The sequence below is a fragment of the Bos grunniens genome, chromosome 26, assembly GCF_055505025.1.
Source record: "Bos grunniens cultivar Pamir isolate PY7600 chromosome 26, Bosgru_T2T1.0, whole genome shotgun sequence".
Taxonomy (NCBI): domain Eukaryota; kingdom Metazoa; phylum Chordata; class Mammalia; order Artiodactyla; family Bovidae; genus Bos; species Bos grunniens.
The window spans coordinates 3,255,283-3,261,689 of NC_141190.1; the positions used below are offsets into that span (position 1 = coordinate 3,255,283).

The window sequence follows — 6,407 nt, forward strand, 5'->3', positions numbered from 1 at the left end:
CCAAACTTTGAACTAAATATATTACATTCATTTTGCTGTTAATAGGTTCAAAATGTGTCTATATCTTAAAGAGAGGGAAACTGAGGCTCAGAGAAAATAAGTAGCCTCTTTAAAATAACTTTTTTTTTTTTTTTTGATGAAGCAGGGATTCAAACTCAAGACTCTGACTCCAGTACCTAGTTTGTTTTTCTCTAGATGATGTGGGCTCAAATTAAGTTTAAATACAAAAGAAGTAATTCCTTAAAAAGATGAGTGCTGATGCTGCTAAATCACTTCAGTCGGGTCCGATTCTGTGCAACCCTATAGACGGCAGCCCATCACACTCCCCCATCCCTGGGATTCTCCCGGCAAGAACATTGGTGTGGGTTGCCATTTCCTTCTCCAATGCATGAAAGTGAAAAGTGAAAGTGAAGTCACTCAGTCGTGTCCGACCCTCAGCGACCCCATGGACTACAGGCTTCCAGGCTTCTCCATCCATGGGAGTTTCCAGGCAAGAGTACTGGAGTGCGGTGCCATTGCCTTCTCTGTATAAAGATGAGTATTTAGTATTAATAATTTAATAGAATTGCTAATAGTAAAGCTATTATTTTCTAAGCACCTTCTGGAAACTTATTTTTGTGAGGAAAAGTATATCTAATACCACTTTTTAATTCTAGGAGCTCATTAAACTAAACTTCCTAGGTGGTAATTCTACTTTCAGAATTCCTTACCTCTTTTTCTTTCAGTATTCTTCTGCTTACATTCTAGTGCAGAGATGAGAACAAACTAATAAAATATGGTGGCAAAGTGCTATTATTAAAAACACGTGAAAGAAGGTGATGAGGGAGTGCTAGCTGTGGAGGGGTGTTTTCAAAGGACGATGTGTTGATTTGAAACATTTTTAAATGGGGGCTACAAAAGTTTGTTATCCTGAGGAACTGAAAAGATAGAGTTATCTCATACTGACATAGAGCAAAATGGTGTGAAGTGGAGATTTGGGCTACATACCTAGGAATTCAAAAGCAAAAAGAAGTGATTATTTAACAAATCAAATATAAAGGATATATCCATTAAATGACTGTGTAATTACTCAAATGGAATACATCTGTTAAAATACATAACCTTTATCAGAACCTTGAGGTCTCATTGTAGAATCACAAAATAAGAAAAAAAATTATTTGGACTGTAATTTTAATATGTTCATTTAATTCTAAAGGAGATCAGCCCTGGGTGTTCTTTGGAAGGAATTATGCTAAAACTGAAACTCCAGTACTTTGGCCACCTCATGCGAAGAGTTGACTCACTGGAAAAGACTCTGATGCTGAGACGGATTGGGGGCAGGAGGAAAAGGGGACGACAGAGGATGAGATGCCTGGATGGCATCACTGACTGGATGGACGTGAGTCTGAGTGAACTCCGGGAGTTGGTGATGGACAGGGAGGCCTGGGCTGCTGCAATTCATAGGGTCGCAAAGAGTCAGACACGACTGAGCGACTGAACTGAACTGAATTTACAAACTTTGACTAATGTTGCTTGAAGGAATTTTTTTTTTTTTTTAATTCACAGCTTCAATATTTGTCTTTGTTATGTCAATTTCTTCTGTTACTTGGAAAGAAAAAATGCAACCTCTGTGTTTCTGCTCAATTTGCTGTGAAGTTAAAACCACTCTAAAAAATGCTGCCTGTCTAAATTCATTTACCTGAATTTTATATTCATTACATTTTGTATTTAAAAAAACTTGGAGTCATATATTTGACAAAGTAAAATTTTGTCCCTATTACATAATGATCACTAGTTCAGTTCAGTTGCTCAGTCATGTCCGACTCGTTGTGACCCCAAGGACTACAGCATGCCAGGCTTCCCTGTCCATCACCAACTCCCAGAGCTTGCTCAAACTCATGTCCATTGACTCAGTGATGCCATCCAACCATCTCATCCTCTGTCATCCCCTGCTCTTACTGCCTAAAACTTTCCCAGCATCAGTGTCTTTTCCAATGAGTCAGTTCTTCACAGCAGGTGGCCAAAGTATTGGAGCTTCAGCTTCAGCATCAGTCCTTCCAATGAGTATTCAGGATTGATTTCCTTTAGGATGAACTGGTTTGATCTCCTTGCAGTCCAAGGGATTCTCAAGAGTCTTTTCCAACACCACAGTTCAAAAGCATCAGTTCTTCAGTGCTCAGATTTCCTTATGGTCCAACTCTCACATCCATACATGACTACTGGAAAAACCATAGGTTTGACTGGATGGACGTTTGTCAGCAAACTTAATATCTCTACTTTTTAATATGCTGTCTAGGTTGGTCATAACTTTTCTTCCAAGGAGTAAGCATCTTTTAATTTCATGGCTGCAGTCACCATCTGCAGTGATTTTGGAGCCCCAAAAATAGTCTGTCACTGTTTCCATTGTTTCCCCATCTAATTGCCATGACTGGATGCCATGATCTTAGTTTTCTGAATGTTGAGCTTTAAGCCAACTTTTTCACTTTCCTCTTTCACTTTCATCAAGAGGCTTTTTAGTTCTTCTTTGCTTTCTGCCATAAGGGTGGTGTTATTTGCATATCTGAGGTTATTGATATTTCTCCCAGCAATCTTGATTCTAGTTTGTGCTTCATCCAGTCCAGCATTTCTCATGATGTACTCTGTACATAAGTTAAATATGCAGAGTGAAAATATACAGCCTTGACATACTCCTTTCCCAATTTGGAACCAGTCTATTGTTTCATGTCAGGTTCTATCTGTTGCTTCTTGACCTGTCTGTATACAAAGATTCTTTCCTATAACCTCACAGGACAAAAAATTCTTACTACCTGCTTTAAATTTTCAAAATTGCTTTTAGTACTTTTCTTAGAAAATTCCACAATTATTTCTATAGATTATATTTTTTTCTAAAATCACCATAACAATCCCATTGAAAGATTTTTGGCATGAAAAATATGTATTTTTATACTTGATTAAAAAATATGTATATATATAAAATCTAAACTGAGATAACTGAAAAGTGAAATATCATGGTGTAATTTTAGTTTTCAACTTCATAACATAAACCGTTCTTGCTATTTACATTGGCTACCTCCTAATTAATTATTGTTACTTGTGTGAATATTTTATAACTTAACTGAAATATATTTAGCTACACATATTAGTGGAGAAGGAAATGGCACCCCACTCCAGTACTCTTGCCTGGAAAATCCCATGGACAGAGGAGCCTGGTAGGCTCCTGGGGTCACTAAGAGTTGGACACAACTGAGCGACTTCACTTTCACTTTTCACTTTCATGCATTGGAGAAGGAAATGGCAACTCACTCCAGTGTTCTTGCCTGGAGAATCCCAGGGATGGGGGAGCCTGGTGGGCTGCCGTCTATTGGGTTGCACAGAGTCGGGCACGACAGAAGCGACTTAGCGGTAGCAGTAGCACACATATTAGTGTACAGTTGGATTAGTTTTCACATATGTATGCACTCATGAAATCATCATCCCAATCAAGATAAATGTATTAATCATCATGAAACAATTGTAATCCCTCTCTCCCCCTATTAAGTATTAGTCGCTCAGTCGTGTCCAACTTTTTGCAACCCCATGGACTGTAGCCCGCCAGGCTCCTCTGTCCATGGGATTCTCTAGGCAAAAATGGGTTGCCATTTCCTCCTCCAGGGGACCTTCCCAACTGTACATAAAGCAGACTTCATTAATGCGCATTAGAGGATACCCTAGGTTAACTGTCATAGAAAACTGTCTCTTGAGCCTTTACATTCTATACCAATTCTACACCTCTGGTTGGCCAACTGTTTGTTTCTTTATTTAGGTTTTAAGGTGAATGACCTGGGGCTATTTGTTTCCATCAACCTGACTGCAAATCTAAAGGCGCAGTTGAAATGTCTATTTTTCTTGCCATCCTCAGAAGAGAGTGCTGCAGATCTACTCTATGATTCTCATTGTTTTCAGGTTACAATACAAATAGCTTATTATTTTTTGCAACCTATGTCTTATAATAAAGCAGTGCTGAAAAATTAAATAGAAGAATCTTCAGTTGCCATATAGGCTACGAAAATGATTTGCTGGTGGTGATTTTTAAGCTTGATTCTAAATAGACTTATGAAGAATGGCACTTGGAAGACATGGTTCAAATTTTGCTATTTAAGGTATCTTGAAATTATAGGCTCACTCTCCCTAAAATTTCAAAAAGCATAGAGCTGAGGCTCTTAGGGTATAGCAGTGATAACAGCTTTCATAGTCATTTCTAAAAAGCAACACTTCATAGTTTTCTGTCTCCAGTGGTTCTCTAATATACTTGTAGAAGGAAGGCAACAGAAAACCAAGAATAAAAATAGCTGAGCTCTCCACAATTGGGCTTCCTGCTTACTTTCCCTGTTCAAAAAAAGAGGAGACACCATCTTGCAATAGAGGCTTCACAGGCAACTGGGCTTCTCCAGTGACAGTAGGCATTTGATGCCCCATATCTCTTGGTTCTTCTTGTTGCCAATAGTCGGCCTGGCCATGGTGGTGAAATGGGAGCAATTAATCTGTAGATGAGGGAGGGCTTCCTTTAACAGTTGAAGGGTACCATCTGGTACAATTCCAAAGACTTGTAGTGTTTTTAATGTGGGAATTTCTCCAAGTTCAAGTAAAGTTTCAGGTATTATGTCATAGCACCGACTGAGTGACAGGTGTTGGAAGTAGTCGAGTTGGTAAAATTCTGGAAAGCAGTCATTTTTTAGCATGACACAATCACTTAAGTCTAGGTGGATAAGGTTGGGACATCTTCCAACTAAGGTAGAGACATCTGATCTCTGCAGATTCTTTCGGTACCCGCTGAGATTCAGCTGGGTGATAGTCTCTGACACATGTGCAACAGCCACCTGTACAGGCTTTTCAGTGAAATCATAGCACCAAGAGAAATTCAGTTCATGCAATCTCAAACAGTTGCTCAGCAAAATCTTCAGGGCAGATTCAGAGAATCCAGAACACCCAGAAAGGTTTAGTCGCAGTAAATTTGTGTTCTGAGCAAGATTATCAATAACGGGATCTGAAAGTCGGAGGCCTTCCAAGCTGAGATTCTGCAGCTTGGAGCAGTGAGACAGAAGGCCGTGCAGGGTAGACGCATGATCACAGAGTTCGACAGGTCCAGGTGCTGTAGTCGGAAAAGGCTGAAATATTCAACTGACGGTTGGTCCATAAATGATCGTGGACAGCGGAAGGCAACCACCCCTTGGGACAAAAGCTGACCAACCACATCTGGGTAGAGGTTTCTGCCCGCGAGGTCTACAGTCTGCCAGAGAGACTCGTCAAACGCTAGATGATACCATCTCTTAAAAACACTGGAGACTTTCAGGAGTTCAGGGAGGCACAGACAGGAAAAGATTCCTAAGAGCAGCTCCTCTGGAAGGGAGTCCCAAGAAACACCTGGAAAGTTCTCTCTGTTTAGCTTAGGTCTGCGGACAATCACAAAGTCCTTGTCATTCCCTTTGCTTTTCAGCCGTTTTCGTGGGGGGCTTTATGGTTGGCCCAGGTTTGAAAGCAGTTCCTGGGGGATGTTCTCACTGTCCACCTCCTCCTTCTCCAGGGCAGAGACCCCCATGCCTGAAAGCAGTTCAAAAGTCTTGCTAGAATACCATCCCCACGTGAAACTGGTGGTAACGTTGCTACTCTGGTCCGGTATCTCCTGGAGGTGTTTCCTGTGCATGGCGTCTGCAGGTTCGGGAGTTTTAAATGCATGCATTAATTGCAGAGGTGCCCGCCTCCCGGATTCCCGCTTTGGCGTGCGTACTTTCTGTCAACATAGGTTTGTTTGTATTTTCTGTTATATTATGTATTTGAATTACATAATATATACTTTTTTTCTTTTTGGTTTGACTTCTTTGACTCAACTTAATCTCAATATTTGAGATATACCATATTGTTGTACTTATTCTTTTCTATTCCACTTAATTGTATTTTAATTTTAATTTGTTATATAGACATACCTTAATTCTTTTATTAAGTCATTTGTTAACTGACACTTGCACTGTTTCTGGTTTTTAGCTGTTATGAATATGTTGTGATCTTTTTTTGTAAAATCTTTGTATGTACATGTGTCTTCATTTTTTAATATAAATTTATTTATTTTAATTAGAGGCTAATTACAATATTGTATTGGTTTTGGCATACATCAACATGAATCCACGATGGGTGTACACCTGTCCCCCATCCTGAACCTCCTCCCACCTCCCTCCCCCTACCCTCCCTCTGGGTCATCCCAGTGCACCAGCCCCGAGCATCCTGTATCATGCATCAAATCTGGACTGGTGATTTGTTTCACATATGATATTATATGTATTTCAATGACATTCTCCCAAATCATCCCACCCTCGCCCTCTCCCACAGAGTCCAAAAGACTGTTCTATACATCTGTGTCTCTTTCCCTGTCTCGCATACTGGGTTATCGTTACCAT

General features: G+C 40.0%; 1 pseudogene; it reads right to left on the bottom strand.

The window, feature by feature from the left end:
• Positions 1–3,614: 3,614 nt before the first annotated feature.
• LOC147343955 (S-phase kinase-associated protein 2 pseudogene) lies at positions 3,615–5,709 on the bottom strand (annotated as a pseudogene).
• Positions 5,710–6,407: the final 698 nt, after the last annotated feature.